General features: G+C 41.9%; 1 protein-coding gene and 1 long non-coding RNA gene across 2 annotated transcripts in view; one reads left to right on the forward strand and one right to left on the reverse strand.

The window, feature by feature from the left end:
- Positions 1-20,656, reverse strand: part of CHN2 (chimerin 2) — a 159,134-nt gene that overhangs the window by 33,616 nt on the left and 104,862 nt on the right. The gene's annotated exons all lie outside the window — the stretch shown is intronic.
- Positions 14,521-16,769, forward strand: LOC122189567. Its single transcript, XR_006181858.1, has 3 exons — positions 14,521-14,659; positions 15,898-16,218; positions 16,326-16,769. It is a non-coding gene; the product is annotated as an uncharacterized LOC122189567 (long non-coding RNA).

Below are 20,656 nucleotides of genomic sequence, written 5' to 3' on the forward strand. Positions count from 1 at the left end.
AAATGCAGCTTTGCTTGGAAGCAGAGAAGGAATCCATGCAGAGAAAAGTAACATGGGGTTAACAAGAACACTGGAGGCTCTGCTTTCCACTGTGAATTTTTACTTACTTCCTTAAAGGCATGAGCTTTTTCCCATATATTGCATTTGCCCTTGGTGTATGAGAAAAATTTCTACAGCTCAAACCTGCTTCTGTTCTCCATATGGATATAGCATGGATATGAAGTAGTTGGGGTAAGAATTTGTCCATTTGCTGGATGGACACTGGAAAGCTACTTGCAAGAATGGGCAGTTGTGTCCTGGAAAGTAGGCAGTCTCCTTCACCTCCTTCCAGCCCACTCTTCTGAAAAAGCAGCTCAGTGCATCACCAGCATCTTCTCCTGAATCAAAAATGGTGTAGCCAGCAGGACCAGGTGGGTGATCACCCTTCTGTACTTGTTGAGGCTACACCTTAAGTAATGTGCTCAGTTTTGGGCCCTTCACTAAAAGACAGGCATTGAGGCATGGGAGTGTGTCCAGAGAAGTACAACAAAGCTGTGATGGAGCACAGGTCTTATGAGGAGCAGTGAGGGCACTGGGATTGTTCAATCTGGAGAAGAGAAGGCTCAGGAGAGACCTTACTTCTCTCTACATCTGCCTGAAAGGAGGTTTTAGCAAGGTGGGGGAGTTGGTCTCTTCACCCAGCTAATAGCAATAGTATGAGAGGTAATGGTCTCAAGTTGAGCCAGGGGAGGTTCAGATTGGATATTAGGAAAAATTTCTTCTCAGAAGGAGTGGTGATGCACTGGAACAGGCTGCCCAGGGAGGTGGTGGAGTCACCATCCCTGGAGGTGTTCAAGAACCATGTAGCTGTGGCACTGAGGGATGGCATGGTGGAGATGGATTTGACTGTTGGACTAGATGTTCTTACAAGTCTTTTCTAATCTTAATGATTCTATGATTCTATGAACGCACCTTCTGATTAGCTCCAGGCCTTCAATCAGCTTCTCCTTTCCCAGAGAAGCAAGAGAGCTACAGTATGCTGCAGGCTGAACATGAAAAGCATGATTCAGTGTGCTTTTCCGGGGGTGCCTTATAGGATACTCAAGCCACTTGAGATCCTACACTTTGAACTTGTATAAAGTACCAGAATGTATTCAAGTTGTTTTATTTTCCATTTGAAAGCACTGTTTTGTGTCATGTTTTCTTCGCCTGCTGCTTAAGGCTATTTTTGTTTTGCTTTCACTCCATGGCTAAGTAGCTGTGCTGCTACCCTTGAAAACACACACACATTCCCATGGCCATTAAAGAAAACCCCAGACAAAGACTGACCCTGCTTCTCTACAATGAATGAGCACATAAAGGCTGTATAATCCCAGTTTTATCTTTCTGCACAGCACGGCATCAGGTGTCACCTGACCCCGATACCCTCCAGCTCCCCGCGACCTGCAGACCGTGGCCCCCTGCTATGGAGTGGTGGCTTTTGTTGTTGGGGGGCACAACTCACACAGCTGCTTCCATCATTGTTTGGACAGGGACAGATGGCTGCTCTCAGCAAAAAAAAAGAGATTAAAACCAACAGACGGAATGACAACACTGCTCAGCCCAGACTTTGCTGCATAGGACTATCTCCACTTAAACTCAAAGCGTAGTTGAGTTTGCCCACTCAAAGGAAAAAGTCAGTATTTGCAGAAAAAAAAAAATGTTTCTTTTGAAATCTGTTAATAGAATAGATACCATCCTACCAACAGCAGCACTTCCGAAGTACTCAAAAAGGAAGGCTGATGCTGTACCCAACTTCTCTCCATGTCTGTAGCTGAACTGCAGTATACACAAATTGTTCTAGAGTTCATTTATTTGCATTGCTCATGATGAGAAATTGTTGGGGAAAACAGAATAAATGAGCTTTACTCTTAAAAAAAAATACATTTTGTATGTGAAGGATTTCATCCATGTTTCACAACTTCACTAAAATCAAAGGAACTAAATAACACAACATTTTGGTTTTGGAAGTCTCTAGCTTTGTAGTATGAATCCAACTCCAGGTGTGGGAAATCATTCTGACTTCTCCCCTTTCTGATCACTGGACACTGAAGGATGACAACTGTTGTGATGCTCTGGGACAAACTCCAGAGCCCTGAATGTGTTGTGTGCAGTGATCTCACCTGGTTGAAGTATTTCCTGAAGTTTACCTGGATAGTATTTCCCTCGATTTATACACTGCCTGAAGAATGTCATCTGATTACTATTTAGGTTGATGGAATTTGGCACCTACATGTATTTTGTAGTTGGTACCATCTTGTTTTTCTGCAGAGTATAGGTTTTTGCTTTGCAACAGATGAGGCTTCCAGCAAAATAAGTCTCCAAACAGGACTTTCCAATGTGTGGAAAAATCCCTGAAACAAATTAGCAGTATATATATAGTGTGATTTTTGAAATAAGCTGTAATGGATATGCTCTATGTCACTGACAATCAGAGCTGAATTTCTGAATTCTGCTTCTTGTTACACTGCTGGCCACACAGACTGAGATGAAATAATTAACCGTTCCTTGCCTTCGTATTCCCAGCTATAAAACTGACAAAATAAAAGCCCGTCTATGATACTCATGCTGCTGTAAGATGTTAGTACTCTGTTAGAGTGAATGGGGAATGGCACAATAAACAGAAGTGTAGTTTTATAGGGAACAGTGCAGAATTTGGTAAAATTTGTGAAACAAATCTCGAACAGGAAAATGCAATATTTATTTTGGTGCACTAAGTGGATTATTACAGTGAAGTGGTGTTACTGCGTTGAGGAATGTCTCACTGAAGATGATTATCAAAGTGGCGACACAGCTGCTATCACACTCTTTATGTTACCAGCTCCACACACTGCCAAAAGGATCAGAAATGATTTTTCCAATCTGTTTTATTTCACCCTCCCTTTGAAACAACCGACAGACGTGTGAAGATGAAAACGCTCCACAAAGAACAAAAGCCTCCTTTGGGGGAGGCACTGAGCATCTTCTATGCAGGGGCATTACTGAGATCAAGGAAGCCCCCACCATCCTCTGCCACCAAACTATTTCTTTGCTCCTTGAGGGACAGGGGACAGCACGGAATGCCCACGCTAGTGCTGGGGCCTGGCATCAGGCAGTGCCCCACAGCCACTCGTCCCATCTTCTGAGCCGAGGAGGATGTTTTTACTGATAAAGCACAGCTCAGGTTCCATGGGAGACGTCACCGTCTCTCTGTGGTTTTGACCAAAGAGCCAAGTTAAGCTTTTTCTTCTTGCATATGACCACAGAGAATAAGGTTCAAATTATTCCCTCCAGCACAACTGTACAAACCAGCTCCATCTGCGTGGCTTCTGGAATAAACCCATGGCTTTCAGCAGATTTGCACAGCTGCGCCCAGTGGATGGGAATGCAGAAAACTATTATGCTGATGAGACAAGAGAGACATCAGCTCCCATCAACCCCACTCTGAGTCCTTCTATATCAGCAATGCTGATGATAACAACAGCACGCTCCAGAGGGGCCCAACCCAATGTTGTGCTGGGTGTCTTCTACTGCCTCTAATTCAATGGGAGCTGGGGCTTTCAGTACACCATGGAACTGGGCCAGGGCCCATGATGGAACAGAGGGAGGATCCATTTGCTTCACCAAGTGTCATCAACAATTAGTCAGCGTGTTTGAGCTTGGGTAGGGGGGGATTTTCAGGGAAACATATCTTTGCAGGATATGTGACTCATCAGACTGGGAACTTTGCACAGGCAAGTTCTGATCAAGACCCAGATTCTGTGTATCTTTTTCTAAACTGCCAAAGTCTAAGTTTGAAATACTTTAATAAGGAATTTTCTGTTTCCAGTTGGAACCATTTTGTTCAAAACAGTTCATAAAACATTAAAAATAGTTGGAACGGTAATCTAACTCGGATCTGTTTCTGCCTTTTATCCTGCTTCCTCAGGGCTAGTTCATAAAAAGCTGAGGCTTTTACTTTTATCACAATTCAGAGCAAAGTAAAAATAAATGTGTAGGTATCCTCCATTACTACTATAAACCTTCACTACAGCATTCTGATAAAATGTGAGTCTCAAAGGCGGTCCCCCCCCAAGGCAGGGCTGTATTCCCCTGTACGAGCTCAAGGCAGACACATGGGGGCTTTGCATCTTTGCATCCTTTTCTTTCTGTTTATCTGCTGGTCTCCAGTGCACCGTTAATCTGGAGTGACAGCCCCAGCCTCACCATGAATAGCTTTTCTGCTACTAAAACAAAAGACACATCTCTAAATACTTTATCATTTTAAGCAGAAAAGAACACAGTTTCTCATAGTTGAAATGGAAAAAACAGAAGATTTGTGTATTCAGCAGACTGGTGTTACCAATGACTGATTTCTACTTTCATTTTTGCTCTCAAGTGAAAGACGGCATTGATCCAGACAGCATAGAAAGGAGCCATGCCATGGCCATATCCTTGCACAGGCTCATTCAAGAGGATTGCCCCTAAGGAATGCCCTGGAGAGACTCAGCTGCTTGAAAACATTGCGCTTCAGCCCTGATGGAGCGGAGATGCACTTAATATACACAGCGTTAATGAAGGATTTACTTAGCAAGGAGCAGACAATGCCGCATTTTAAACCTCGTGTTTACACAAATTACTTTCCAGAGCATAAGACAAAAACTAAAGTAAGGCTTTGATGCACTGAAAGAAAACCATAGCTCCATGCACATGACTTTAGGTAGTACATCTAATTTGCTTTAAGACGTTTAACAAGTCAGCTTATGATTGCTGTAATACAGGGAGATTTCATTAAATAAACTGCCATCTTCTATCAGCATCATCATGATTACCTCCTGCCCTTGTTTTGTTTGTAATTTATAGCTTTTCTTTGCAACTTGCCAACATGGGCTCTTAGTAATTTAACATAATTACAAGACTGGCATAGAAAAAAAGCCAGTTGCTTTTGTTTTGCTTGTGCTCCACATTTCATTCACACACCATTCTCACAGCCTTCCCTGCTGTATGGTGAAGTGATAGTACTTTGCAGGGCAACAGACTTGGATTCTTTTGTGATGTGTAGAATGAGCCCTTCCCACTGGGGGACCTTTTTGCTTTCTAACCAATCTTCTTCATTAACTTCAGCAGTGGCAAAACGCTGCAATGAGAAAGGTTATCTTTGCAAGCAAATCATATATCGCATAGACCTTCACTGGTCAGAATGCAACATCTTAAATTTGTTTGAGAATTAACAGGTAAGATGTGCCTTACAGTGCATGTGCCACATGCTCCTCAAAGCACGATCCACTGAAGAGTCTGCTGCTCTACCATCAGTTTCTAGTTTGCTCTAAAGGAGCAGCGGTATGTGCAGCTAAGTAGTAGTAATGGGACTGATTGTGAAGGCAATGTCTGCTTCTAAGAAAAACCACTGCAGTCACCAGTTAGATGTAGGTTAAAATAATAATAAAATAAACCCCTTACTAGATACAACTGCATGTAAATGTCAAAGAGCAGCAACATCCTCAGCTTCAGTAACAAACACAAGGCAATTCCCCTGGTCTAGTTACAATCCCCTGCAGACTTCCAGATTGCTCCAGGTCTCTCAGCTTCAATTCCAGCTGAGCTAGAGCTGTTGGGAATCAGGGTTTTGATGAAGGCAGCAGAGTCATCTTCTGGGTTGCTCAGCAGGGTTAGCTGGTGACTATTGACATTGTTTCAAAAACATTGATTTGCACCTTGCTGCTGCTACCCACGTGACATAAATCCATGGCACCTGGCAAGATAAAGTGCTTCACATGACATGAACTGTGCAGGGAAGAGGCAAGGGGGAACATCTATCCAAGGGTGCCTGGGACAAAGAAGCAACAACTAGAAATCATAAAATCATAGAATCATTTGCATTGGAAGGTATCCTTACAAGTCATCTAGTCTAATTCCCTTGCAATGAACAGGTACATCTACAGTGAGATAAAGTTTTTCAGAGTCCTATCCAGCCTGACCTTGGATGTCTCCAGGGATGAGACATCCACCACCTCTCTGGGTAACCTATTCTACTTCACCATCCTTACTGTAAAAAACTTCTTCCTTATATCCAATCTGAATCTCCTCACTTTTCATTTTAAACCATTTCCCCTTCTCTTGTCAGAACAGATCCTGCTGAAAAGTCCCTTTCTTTCTTACAGCCCTCCCTTTAGATACCGAAAGGCCAATCTCAGGTCTCCCAGGAACTTTCTCTTCTCCAGGCTGAAAAGTCCCAGCTGTCTCAGCCTGTAATCTCAGAGGAATTGTTCCATCCCTTGGACCACTTTTGTGGCCCTCTTCTGGATGTGCTCCAACAGGTCCATGTCTCTCCTGTGCTGCAGACTCCACATCTGGACGCAGTACTCCAGGTGAGGTCTCACCAGCGTAGAGCTGAGGGGTAGGATCACTTCCCTTACAGTGCTGACCATGCTGCTTTTGATGCAGCTCAGGAAATGGTTGGCTTTCTGGGCTGCAGGGGCACAGTACTGGCTCATGTCTATCTGCCATACCCTAGTACCTCCAGATACCCTTTGGCAGATCCTTTTTTACTGTGCTCTATTCTTACACCTCCCTCTTGTACTGATGCCATGATCTAGGTGCAAGACCTTGTACTTGGATTTGTTGAATGTCATGAGGTTCACCTGGGCCCACTGCTCAAACCTGTCTAGGTCTCTCTGAATGGCTTTTTTTTTGTCCCTCAGGTGTGTCAACTGCACCACACAGCTTGGTGTCACCCACAAACTTGCTTAGGATGCCTCAATCCCACTGTCAATGTAATTGAGGATATTCATGAGCACTGGTCCAGTGCTTTCTCCCAGCTAATGACAAGGGCACTAAAAAGCAATTATAGCCATCCCTCGAGCTGTTCACAATGATCAGCAAAGGTATCAGCAGCATGAAATAAGTACATGATTTCTGACAGGGGGAAAAGTTAGGAACCATCCAGGTGCCAGCTACCTACACCCAGGAACCAGGTTTTGACACACTGACTGCCAAGGGAGTGAGATGATGGGAGGTGTCATTTCTTAAAAACCATAGTAGGTGCTCACCACCAAATGAGATCCAAAGAGCTAGGATCAAGCCAGGACAAGGTGATTAGCTCCACAGTTCAGCAGAGAACAATATCATGGGACGTTAATGCTGCAGGTGAGAAAGAATTCTATAGAGTCTGGTAGCTTTTCCATGGCTGTGACTTAGCAGAAAAACATCAGCTGGGCAACCAGGAAGCTCTTCAGAGCAGCCAGAGCTTCTGTTTAAAACACTCTTCCTCCCAAGGTATAACTCAGAGCAGCATTACTGTTATGGCTTGCTGATGAACAATGAATGTTCCCCTTGAAGAATTCAGTGAACATTCTGCAACATCATTCTGCTGTGGTTTGGTCCCAGCTCTAGCCAGGGGTCTCTGCTTCCTCATAGTGACAGCTTCGACCCTGTGTATTATTATTCAGCTTCTGATTCCTGCCCTTGTGTAATTGCCTGTCTAATGCTTGATGTGGGCCATCTATCCTACTGAACACATCTGGGCCACTGTTTTCAAAGCAGTTTCGCTTTAGCCATTTATATTATCAATATTCCAGTCATTTCTTGCTCATATTCAACTGAGATGATTCTCCTCTCACAACTGCATGAAGCATCAAACGAGAAAAATACTGAGCTAATTTCACATTTCATTTTTACTCCCTAAGATGTCTCAAACTTGTAATTTATGTTAACTCATTGCCTAAAGAAACATTTTTTTTAGAAAAATGAAATGTCCTCTATGGTTAACTGTGGTAATTCGTGTAGTGAACTGAATGATTAGGCAGTCTGGATTTGCTGAAGTACTTCCATGTATGCCTTAGCAATTCTGCAACTTACAGTGATTTATACTGGCAGGATTCCTACTGAATTTGATTTTATTTTAAATGGTGAGGTTACAAAATAAGAAGCATTTCTCTTTGGTAAATCTGCACAATATTACTATTTGTTGTTAGCAAGAAATGTCATTATATTTATCATCAAATCTTCTGAAGTCAGCGTGGCTAATTCATAAAACTTACTGTTTTAAGTTGTTACTGTATGTTAAATAGCACAAAATGGACAGCACTGACTTTAGCACCTCATTTCCCTACGTTCCTACTTAGGTAAAACTCCCATTGACTGAACAGACTCTTTGTTTTTCATAAGTTTATTATTGCCTTGCAATAGTGCACAGGAGCCTGAGCATTCGGCCAGGTCCTGACAACAGAGATGCTGTGCAAACAAAGAGGAAAAGATCAATCCCTGCCCTGAAGAGCGTACAGTCTAGAAAGCTGCCCCACCTTCATAACAAGTCCTTTTTTCCTGTGTAAGAAATGGGACATAATCACAACAGACAAAGACATTCATTTTTAAGGCTGCAAAGAAGAATTTGCAAATATTGGAACAAGGACCCAACAATAAATCCCCAGAGTGCTTTAAAAGTGCACTATATATTACACCCTAAGTATTCAGGCTCACAGCTCTCCTTTGGTTAAATGCTGAATTTCTGATAAACATGCAAACAAAGAGGAAGAAGGAAGTGGAAACCTCCTTCCAGTCCACTAAGAACACACTTTTACAGTTTTTTTTTCCCCGTTTTGCCCAGAATAACCGCTCCCCTGCTTCTTCAGAGAGCAAACTGGCACAAGTTCAAGAGATGAATGCATATAAGGACACAGTTTATTCAACATTTGTCAGAACCTAGAGCTTTCCTTGAATATTATCGTTTATACTGTCATACATCCAGATACTTCATTTTGTAATTTCTACCCTACACCAGTCTGAAAACAACTTTCGCTGTAGCAAGTCCAAAACATACACCCAACCAGACCAATTTGTACAAAGAGAAAATATTTTTAAAACATCTACTGAAAAATTACAAATACTTTTGTTCAAAACAAGCCCCAGTTAGACTTTCCATTAAAACACATCTTTAAAATAACTTCCTAAAGTTATAAATAGACCAAAGTATTTAGGAGCCAAGATACAGCATAGTTAAGAACTATCTGAAGAATTCCAGCACTGCCCTTCTGGGCACAACAAGAACTACCTACTTATAGGCAATATATTTTGTCTAATTCTATATATGTGCGTGTGTGTAGAGTCTGTCATTCCATGGACATAATAGGAAAGAGGCACATATTAAGAAAAAGGTGTGTGGATTAATGTGATGATTTATTAAAGAGTGTATGTGGACTAGATTTCTCTGTAAAGAAAGGTATTTGTTCTGTGTAATACTTCTTGGGTTTTTTTGCTCAAATTTTAAAGCCCCCAAGAACCAGTTGGCATTTGGTGAGAGTAATTTTCTGGGGAAAATGACAGTGTTTCAGATCTTCTGTGTCTGGGGAAGATCTGCCAGCTAGCCAGGGGGCTGTTTTTGGTTTCCCAGCTCAATAGCAGGCTGTCTAAGGGCCGAGGATCATTAACTTCCAGCATAATTAGCCAATCTATCAGGCAGATTATACTAAGGCTGGGGACACCCAAAGAAATCCAAGGACATGTTGAGGTGTGAGTGCTGAGGACATAGATGTGATGTGTGAATACACAGTCAGTAAAGCATTTTATTTCTTTTTAACGAAACATTTTTGGGCTCGGATATACACTTTCTGAAAAATAAGAAATAAAAACTAGGTGTTGCTGGAGAAAATCCAAATATCTCTAACCTGGACCTCTGCCGAAGGAGATACGCTGTGATTACTGGAAGAACCAAGACTAATTTAATGAGCAGTGCGTCTACTTTTTCAGCATTGAAGATAAAAATAAATATCAAGCAGCTGCCTGCTTTACTATGCAGCAGCCACAGGCTTTAATCTATTTGATGGACCATAACTTTGCATAGAAAACAAAGAATAGAGGGAGTATTTCATATTTATGAATCTATTATATTCACATGCTACAACATTGCACTATTTATCTTCGGTATATCTGCATATGTATATGTCTTTTGATATGCTATTCACACATAGTATATAGACATATAATACGCATATCAATATATAAGCATCCCCATATTTAAATTTAAGTAGTTAGGCGTATTTGAAAAATGTATTACAGGCAAGAAACATGGAGCCATGCATGGTAAACACCACACTCATGTACCCGAAGTCTGTCTCTAAATCAGAGAAAATAAATCGCATACAGGTAAAATATAACTGTCAGGATATTTCATTAGAAAAATGCAAATACTTGGAAGTGCAGAATTACTCTTTTGGATATTACAGTCCCACACTACTGCTTTTTGTAGTAGTGGATATACTGGGAAAAAGTACAGTAGTTAGAAAGATTGCACAATTCCTCTTATACAGGCCTAAGCTCAGAGCAAAATCAAAATAGGAAAGCTCTTATTTCAAGTCAAAAGCACCACCTGTCCATCTTCCTGCATGCCTTTCAAATGTTACTGTTGAAAAAAGAACATGTTAGACTGTGTACTATTAAAAAGGCTCTCTATCTTGAGCAGTTGTGTACACTGACTGTCAGTAAGTGTGCTTGCTATGTAAGAACCCAAACTACTTACTGAGGGAAGATAAATCACCTTCCCCTAATATGATATCAGTGATTAGCAAAGTTATTTGAGCCAGCATTCCTTCTCAGCCATCAGGGATAGGACTGCAGTGCTTTACACAGTTAAGATGACAATGAGGCCATTAATTTTGCAGAAGACTTCCTTGCAATACCACCTTCAGGATGAAATACCTCCATGCTTTTTGCTGAAGCTCAAACCTGGGGTCCACTCACCAGTGGTCTGCATGACACAGGTGGCAGCAGCAGTCTCTTTGGGGCCAGGATGCTCAGAGCACCCAATGTCTTGCTGCAGGCCCTGCTACTGCCCCTGCTGCACACACCCCTCCCCTTCTTTGTTTTCTGAGCACACTGATGCTTTAGGAAAGCCAGCTACAATATTTTGACTCTGGCTTCGAACTGGAACTCCTCAGGATTCATCTCTTCCCAGCGATTTCTCTGTCAACACTGAGAACTTGGTTTCTCCTGTTTCCTTCTAACATACACGTTGGGCAGTCTATGGCAACACCCACTTGGCTCAGTTTCTGAGATGGATGGGTTTCAGAGTGTGAACTGGAAGAAAAAGCACCAGGCCAGACAGACCTGAACCCACTCTTTTTGTTTTTCTTGATGTATTGTTCCAACCTATAGCTTAGGTTCTGCTGTGGATCACCTACTGCACTTCCAGGTTTTGTGAAATAAGAGTCATTACAGCCAGGCACACAAGCTAAATCATTACAAGTAAAGTATACATAAACGCAGTCCAGAGATGCTCACCCTACACAATGTCAGGCAAAGCCCTACTGATCACAAGTTTCTAGGAATAGTAACTTGCTTCCTTATTTGTCCATAAAGTGCCTATTCCACATGGGTGCTTTTACAGAAAATAGATAGCAACAAGAAAAGAAAGTATTACTAGTAATCCTCAGGATACCTGTGAGATGAGCAGAGACCTGCTTCTGGGTGATGGAAAGCAAGTGACAACTGAGGGATTAAGTGTGGCCTTGGGAGAAAGTCTTCTCCAGCACTTTCTGGAAAAGCTGTTCTGATTCATTTGCTTTCGTTTCTGTTAAAATATTGTGACTAAAAATTCTGCTTGCATCAGCCACAAAGCTGGCAGACTACTGCCTTATCCTTTCTGGTAAGAAATGCTTTATTTAGCCACATAAAGAAGGCAAACCCTCCCTGCGTCACTTGTTTTATTTGTTTCTTCCCAGGACTTTATGGGACAAGCTCATGGCTCATTTTCCATCGTGCTGACTAGCACTTAGAGAACAGATGATTACTCACTGTCATGCACGTAAATCTTTGAAGTGCAAAGAAAAGAATGTCCTAATTTACTTCTAAAGAGAAATCCCAGGATCCAGCAGAATTTAAAAACTGATTTTTCTAGGGCAATGCTTCTTTCATCTTCTGAATGCTAAATATCAAAAAAGAGAGCTCTATCTTAATTCAGGCTGAGCTCTGACCCTTGAAGTCATATGATGCCGTCTGTGTTTACATGAGCACAGATTATTCTCCTCCGAGCCAGCTCACATAAGGCACATTCCTCTCAAGTTCTCTGAATCTTTAACACTCGTTCCACTCCCTCACTCCTGGCTCACTGGGGAATGGGATGCTGTGTTGTCTGAATGCTGCACAATAATTTCCCCCAAATCACAGTGAGAAGAAAGGCTGGTATTATTTCCATTTCATTGACAAGAGGCTGACTCATTATATTAATCTTTCCTCTTCTTTGGTACCTAATTGTAGTGGCAGCTTGCATTTTTTAATAACATTTAATACGCTGTACTATTTTCTATACTCAGAGAACAGATCCCATTAGTTTCACCTGCATTTACTCAATACTTCAGCAGAATCTAATTTGTGCACTCAGCAGCAGAAGTAGCCTCATTAACCTCTGAACATGTTCGAGCTGCTTGCCAACAGCAAGTGAGAGCTCTGGGCAGGGATGCAATCCAGCCCATGGTGCAACTTTCAACAAATTTCATCGCTGTAGTAGACTTCTTTCTTCTTCCTTTTCATCACATGCCTTCCATTTCCATAAATAGCAAGGAAAAGATACTTAACCACAGCCACCCCCTCACCCACAGCCATGACTTAACAGTCATCAAAAAATGAAAATAGTAGAAATTGTAGTCAACTATAGCTGTGGCTTTCAGAGAAAGGCAAAATTTGGACATTCTCTTTGGTTTTAACCACCCAAATCCAATTTGTGGACAACAATGCTTCTAACTATGCAACCATGCTTCTTCAACTGAACAAAGTTTCTTCAGTGCAGTGAGTGAGGCAGGAGCCCCCCAGAAAAAAATTGGGATCACATAACTAAAAATTTTACCAATCACTTAAGCGTACAACTGGGGTTGTGCTGATGACCCCCTGTTTGGTGTTCCCTGACTTCCAAATACTTAATTTTGCACTTTAAAGCTCTTTTAATGATGTCTCTCTCTCCCCTAGTCATTTTTTCTTACTATTGGAGATATATGAACTCCTTTCCCCAGGCTAAAAGACCGACGCGGGCAACCCTGAAAACAGTTTATTGCCCAAGGCTGGACCAAAGCTTATAAACCAAACAACAAAAATCAGAGAATCATGGAGTGGTTTGGGTTGGAAGGGACCTTTAAATCATCTAGTTCCAACCCCCTGCTATAGGCAGGGATATCTCCCTCTAGATCAGGCTGCTCAAAGCCCCATCCAGCATGGTCCTGCATGCTTCCAAGGAGTGGGCATCCACAGCCTCGCTGTGCAACCTGTTCCAAGTGTCTCACCACCCTCATAGTAAAGAATTTCTTCCTAATATCTAGTCTAAATCTATCCTGTTCCAGTTTAAAACCAGTTCTCCTCGTCCTGTCACTACACGCCCTTAAAAAAAGCCCCTTCCTAGAAGCAGATTATAACTTAGTGCCCAGGTTAGTCACAGAAGAGCACGCAATAACACTTTGATTTTCCTAATTACTTGCTGACAACAGTGGAATGATGGGATTTCCTATACAGAATTTTTGAGCCCTATAAGGTCACGGGGTACAGACACCACCATGCCAGGCACTAACTGGAGCCCGGCCCCTTCAACTTCAGCTCCTTCAAACTATCTCTGTTAAAGTGAATTATTTGTTGGAACTGACCCTCCTCCACATGGACCTGGCATTTTTCAAAAGAAAAAATGCTGTGTAGAAAAATTCCCAGTGAACTCAATTAGCTGGAATCTTCTAAATGCTGTCAGAACCCTGTACTTCCCCTCAGTCTCATATGTGCAGTTTTCTGGAGAAGAAAAGCCAGTGTGACATATGATATGGAAACCTCCCAGCCAAACAGCTGAGCAGAAGTGCAAGCCTTTTTTTTTTTTTTTCTCTTGGCCTTTTCAAAAGGAGAAAATCAGGCATTTATCCCTCCGCACATCCAAGACAGCAGTTCACTGGAATGAGTCTCATTGAAGAAGCAAAGCAAACTCAATCTTTCTTGGAACTGGAGTAGTCAGAAAAATGGAGGACTTTCAGAAGCTGCCTGCTTGAAGAGTTAAACCAAACCAGAAGAGACCACATGATGCATTTATTTTTGCGAGAAGATTTTTTAGTAATGCTAAGCACACATAACTCTGAGAAAAGTCATGGAAAATAGATGTTGCAAATGAGCTTGAAACATATTGTCCTGAATTGTAGAGAGTCTATTCAGATAAAAATACAGGACTCTCTCTGGAGGCCTGTATGGGAACTGCTGAATCACAGCCAGAACCTCTCATTGACCACCTGAGGTGAGCAATGAATCAGCCCTGGGAGCACAGGTGAAGGCAATTCACCTGTGCTACCTGTAGGGGTGGAGCCTTGCTCCACCTCTCCTAGACCCATTTAAGAGCTGACTGCCCCTAGGGAAGGATCTCTTTTGGAGATTGCTCCTCTTGGAGTCTTCTCAGTGAGCCCTAAGACAAAGGTAAGCTTTCCATCTGCTCTTCTTTAGTGTGTTAACTTGTTTAGCTGAGCTTTTTAATATATTTCTTAATTACAACATCTGTATATTGATTTATTATACAAGGTCCTTTTTTCCTATCACAGTGAGGGCTCTGTGGGTGTTCTTCAGCCAGGAACCTAACTGGATGGTGGAAGCGTGGTGCTCCTGGTTCTAGAGTTCTCATTTTGTGCAATGGAGGTTAAAAAGGGCAGTATGTCAGGTGCCTCTGCTCTAGCAGGTCAAGGTAAGAGACTTCATCCATTTCAACCTATCTAGCTAGAGGTAAGGACACTTGACTACATCCAAAACTGCTATTCTTGGGTGTTCAAGACAGCACCAATTATTCTTCTCTCTTCAGCCTCTTTGAAAAGGGAGAAGGCCGTGAGCGATGTATTTCTCAAGCATTAAAAATAGCTACACAACAAAATCCCTTTTCTCCATCCTATACAGAAACATCACCCCCTCCCTGCACCCATCTCTCTGTTTCAGACAGGTTTCAAATGGTCACCAGCTACAGCAGTCAAGGCAAGGCCAAATTTGGGATTTTATTTTTAAAACCACTTGAATTCATTCTGTGGGATATAATAAGCTGGCATGTTGCAATGTTGATGGAAGAATATATGTCTGAGTGTCACAAAACTTGGTAGCTGGATAGAGGCAAGTGCAGTTCAGCAGTGTGTGTGGGCTGAGGAGTCCTGGCACTGCTGCCTCCTTGGCAAGCAGTAAAAAGGAGATGTTGGAGGAAGAGAGAAATGGGTGAGGGAGAGATGTGGCAAAAGGTCTGGAGGGATTGCTGGGCTTAACAAAGTGAGGAGTGCACAGAAAGAGAGCACAAATCAATAGGGAACCAGGCATCACCAATTCCTCTGTTCACAGGAAAAAACACCCTGTATAACTGGCCCCAAGTATTGCGTGTCAACCAGAAATAACTGGACTTAAGAGTTTTATTCTCATGGGGATTTGTGAGTTATAGTACTTAAAATTTCAAGGCATTACAAATTTTTGCTATGGGACTCCTTTTAACCCCCTTGCTGCTGGTCCTTCTTGCATCTTCTGTGCTGTGGAAGAAGGTGACTGTTTTCCTCTGCTGTGTTGATGCTCCATAGGTAGAAACCAGGGTATCTGTGCTGGGGTTTCTGAAGCATAAAGTGGGAACAAGCCAAAAGAAAGACTTTTTCTTGTCCTGGGAAGGCAAGGGGAAATAATGAACAAAAATAAAGGTGGTGTAGGTGGGTGATTTTTCTGGACAATAGTTTAAATAAAAGATAAAAATTGACTGAAGGAAAACCACAGTGTGAGGGGGAGGTATTCCAGTGTACCAGATTGGAAAAATGTCTGTTAATTTCTCATGTGAACTTTACCCAAAGTAGATCCCTCTTCTTAAATTTTTGAAGACTACTTGGGCAAAGTCCCTGCTGGGGGATACTTTTGGAAGGTAACTTTATTTATCAAATACATTTGCAACGTGTTGCTCTCCCACAGAAGACTGGGCAGAACACCTTCTATGTCACTTCTCCCAAGATCTCTCAGAGCAACAACTGAACGCTTGTCAGGCAGCATCCAAAAGCAGGACCCAACCTGTGGGATCTGAAATGTTGGGGCCTGACCCAGGGCAGTTAATTGCTGCCAGTGAACGAGGAGGGCAGAGAAGAAGCTGTGGGAATTGGCTTTGTGGAGTGCAGCCCAGAGGCAGATCTCAGAGGGTCGTGTCTGTGCACCAAGGGCAGCTGTGAGGAAAAGCCCTTCTCCACAAAGCACCCTGTGTTTCCTGGCATGCTAATCTCTCCAGCTCCTGGGGAACAGGTGTGTTTTTCTTTTCTTTTTTCAAAGAGCAGTTTAGAATTGGCTTTTTTTTTCCTCTGGATAACTGTTATTTCCCATCTTGCTCCCATTCCTCTCTTCCAAACAAGCTACAAGCAGAAGAACAGCCAGGCATGCCTCCTTGCAAGCCTCAGGTACAAGGAGGAAGATCCAACAACGCAGTTGGAATGGCTTATGCCCCCCTGGGCATCCATCTCTTCAGATCCTGGTGGAAAAACCCCATTCCCAGTTTGTCTTAGGTTGAAGCCTCCTAGGTAACAAAGGGCTGACTCACAGTGCTGAGAACCCTTGTATAGATGGTCTGTTCTGATGTTGCTTTGATAAATCTTGCTATGGCCCAGCATGTAATGTCTTCCTAACAAGGGAAAAGCTGAGATTGCAACACATCTGATGTAAAACTTTTTAAAATAGCCCTCAGTGAGGGCTTTTCACAATCAGCCTGGATGACTTTGCTGGTGAAGTTGAAAAGGAGTAATGATGACAGCGCCAGTGCTTTTTCCCTGTGCATATGTGTAACTTAACATATGTTTGAAAAAAAAAAAATAAAAATAAAATCTTTTTCTAAAAAAAAAAAAGAAAAAGAGAAATGTTAAGGGTGTGGAATCACTTAAAAATTAGTGTAAGAATGATATATTTAACATGACCTTAAAATAATGCTTCCAAATCTTAATTTGTTTCTTAGACAGACAAAGAGCGATTTGTGTTCATTCTCTGTAAATCTGTCAATAATTTACAACTTAAATGTGTCTATCTCCTTTAAGAGAAAGGAGGATTTAACAGAACCAAAAGTGGTCAATGGATTGATCTTTGTTTTGTATTTTTGATGCTTTTCCCTTCACTGCACCTCTGGAAGTGATGTCACTTGTCAGAAGAAATTACTAATGCTCTGTTCCCCAGTAGCAGCAATAGGAACCTACATTTCTCCTACATGCTCCTCTTTGCAAGAGAATCTGGTATATCTGCATTTCCGTTCTTGCAAAAATTATTTCTGATTTCATCCTGAAAGATTCACACTGCAGAACTGGGACTGAGGCTGAACTTCTGTCCTTCAGGGTGGTATCAAAAGGGTGGGAAAGACTTACAAATATCCAGCTGGAGGAGTGGTAAATAAGAGCTGGTGCTACCAGCTCCCCAGCATGAGGCTAGATACCACAACACAGCTATGATTTTTATCAAGTTTGGTCATCCAGTGGACAAGCAAAGGATGAGATAGGACAGAGCTTGATAGTGCCACTTCCCAGGGCACTTGAATTTCTTCCTCGGAATATCAGCAATGGCCTGCTGCTGGAGTACCCCTCCACTGAAGGGAGGCAATTAGCAGCTTCCAAGGGTGCACTGCTTCATTTCCCTTCAGGTAAAGTAATAACTCAATGTCTCTTGCCCTGGGGCAAACTGGTGGTGTATGTTTGAAGCACTCAATATATGGTGCTTTCTAAATTCCTGCTGGTTCCTCGTATTTTCCTGTTACTCACCAGCTCAGAAGCTCAGGCAGGTTATAGTTACAGATCACTGCCTTCCCCTCCTGGCTGGTGAAAGAGGCTGAGGGGTAGCTGGAGGTAACTGCATTACATTTTATTATTGTTCCCCTTGAACAGAACAGCAGAATCTCTTCTGATGTGACAGCACAACACCTAGATTTTTAGAAAGCCGGTTGCAGACTTAAAATAGAAATAAATATTGATTAGTGGGATGGAACATGCACTTCCTTACACAGCTACAGGATCAGATTCAGTAATGCTTCCTTTCTTTCAGTTGATGACTTTGGAAGCTGTGGGATCTAACCACACTAACATTTTTTATGCTTTTAGATACTATTTTAATACTTTTCTCATCAGCTTCTGGCTCAGACATTCTCTTTTGCTGAAACAAGTTCCCTGGACTTCTTTGTTATGTCACCAAAAGTTCTCAAGCTTGATTTTGAGTGGAAAAAAATAGTCCTCTATAGAGCAAAAAATTAGTTTGACAGGAAGAGCCCAAAGCTTAGGAAGGTAGAGTTTGAAGCACCGTTATTTAAGAGGTGTTAGAAGAGTCATAGAGCAATGTGAGGTGTTTAACTGAAGAAGGGGCACCTTGCTTAGGAAGTCTTTTCTAAGCACATGTTGAAATCCTCTCAGTGCTGGGGCATTGGCACCTGTGGAGCTGTGGGCTGAGCCAAGAGCCCAAACCAGTGGTGTCCAAACTCAGGCTTTGTCTCTGCCTCACTGCCCATTGTCATCTCACCCAAAGCCTCACTGTGTCTGCACTGCTATGGTTAGATGCAAACAATATGCTTATCTTTATCTTTTGTGAATCTGAGTGGGTCATTAAAGGTAAGGAATTTAAAAATTCAAGTTAATACATTAAAAAATCTTTCAATTTTTTATTTGATTCTCTAAGCTATTAAATCATCATCTTTAAAAATGTTTAAGGCAAATTATCACACAGAAGGACCTTCAAGGAAAAAAGTTTATGACTTAAAACATCAAATTTTAAAAATGCTTTTAATCTTGATTCTGTGTTTTCAGTCTCTCATGGCTCTATGGTTTCTTCACAGTAGCTGTCTTATCTGCATTTGCCACTGAGATCAATAAAGAGATGCTGATTAAAAGAAAAGTGGCTGGAGATCTGACTTGTCTGTTTGGTATTTATCTCAGGCCTGGCTGCAGCGCTGCACAGGCTCTGAACACAATGCCAATTTTGGCCTAGTCTTGTCTTCTGGTACACAGACACATGCTTGAGTATAGCTCCAGCCTTCACCAACAGCTCTGCTAGAACAAATGTGCCTTAAAAAATGCACCTTCAAGTTAGATCAGAAAATTTCTTCTCGGAAGAAGTGGTGATACTGTGGCACAGGCTGCCCAGGGAGGTGGTAGAATCACTGCCCCAGGAGGTGTTCAAGTACTGTGGGGATGTGGCACTGAGGGACACAGTTAGTGGGCATCGTTGGACTCAATGATCTTAGTGTTTTTTTTTCCCACCTTAATGATTCTAAACTCAGTCATAGCCATTCCTTAGCAGTCCCTTGTTAGAGTCTTTCTTTTAAAATATGACTTTTAAGTTAGATATACAAAATACACTGTGCCTCAGTATTAGTAGTCCAAACGGGCCACCATGAAAATGTAGTTGCAAACCAACCTTAATTACCACAGGTGCCCCAGGGATGCATTTTTATAAGTATCAGAAAGAGACAGATCAGCATCTGTGTCCTGAATTCTTTATTGGTGTATTTTTGTTCTGCCATGAGAAAGGACTTCATGAGCTGCTGGAACACAAAGATTTCCTCAGTGGGTATAGCACTTAATATAACAGTGGTGGATAGCAGATAGAGAAGGATATCCAGTGCTTTTGGCTAGTAAATGCAGAACACAACACCAACTCTCATTTTTCCTAGTTTACCAAGTAACGGAACCACTGATGGACAAACCACTCTACATAAAATCAGAGGGACAGACCATCAACTCAGCAATAGGGATTCAAGTCCAACAGTATGCACTACTTATGGAATGAAATTGCAGAAGGACGGAGAGCAATGACACACTTTCCAGCGGTAACAAAAAAACCATGCTCTGATGTTGTCTGTGACAACTATTTTCATTAGGTTTGGTGAAAGTGAGCCAAAGAAAAAGGCATCACGCTGATAATAAAACAGGCAGTTGGAGGCTCATTATTGTGCCATTTACCTGCACCTCTATGTAGGCTGAGAATCCGTTCTGCCAGGCTTCTCACTTTTTAAATATATCACAGACACATGCACAGACGAATCATGAGGTATAGACCTGTCAGGAGGCAGACTAATGTCAGCACTTCACCCTCCTGGCTGTCAGCTCTGATTCCAAATAACCTTTTGTCTTGTTGTTTCACTTACTAAATTACAGATCAAGCAAAAAATGTAATTATACCCCCAAAGGCCACGGATAGCATCTTAAAATACACAGAACTGTGAACAAAACAACAATAAAAAGATAAAACTAGTACTACCCATGGTGCACAGCTAATCCAAAACACTCTGCAGTCCCATATGAGCTATTACAGATACACTTCCTCTGCTGAAACCTGCTTCGCAGGGACAACCCCCATTTTTAGTATAATTTTGCTAAAGGAAGTCTCATGAAAAACACTTCTCTCCTGTTGCAATAAATACTTTGTTATACTGCTACTGAGTTCAGCACTTGCATTTTTTAAAGTAGTATGAGGTTGGTACTATTGAGCCTTATTGTCTATGCACAAATTTATTTGCTGAATATAGAGAAGTAAAAAGAAATCCAAACCCTATAGGAATATACTATTCTTTCAGGTAGCTCTTTCTGTGTTATGCTGGATTGTAATCTCCGCCAACATACCTCATTTTCATCCATTCTGGAAGTGCCTTAAGCACTGCCTGTAAATTCATTTGGCCTGACAAATTCAGCAATGCATTATAGACCAGATGGAATTAATCAAA

Source organism: Lagopus leucura, unplaced genomic scaffold (genome assembly GCF_019238085.1).
Source record: "Lagopus leucura isolate 7727_CA_CO unplaced genomic scaffold, USGS_WTPT01 Super-Scaffold_100157, whole genome shotgun sequence".
In the NCBI taxonomy this organism is placed as follows: Eukaryota; Metazoa; Chordata; class Aves; order Galliformes; family Phasianidae; genus Lagopus; species Lagopus leucura.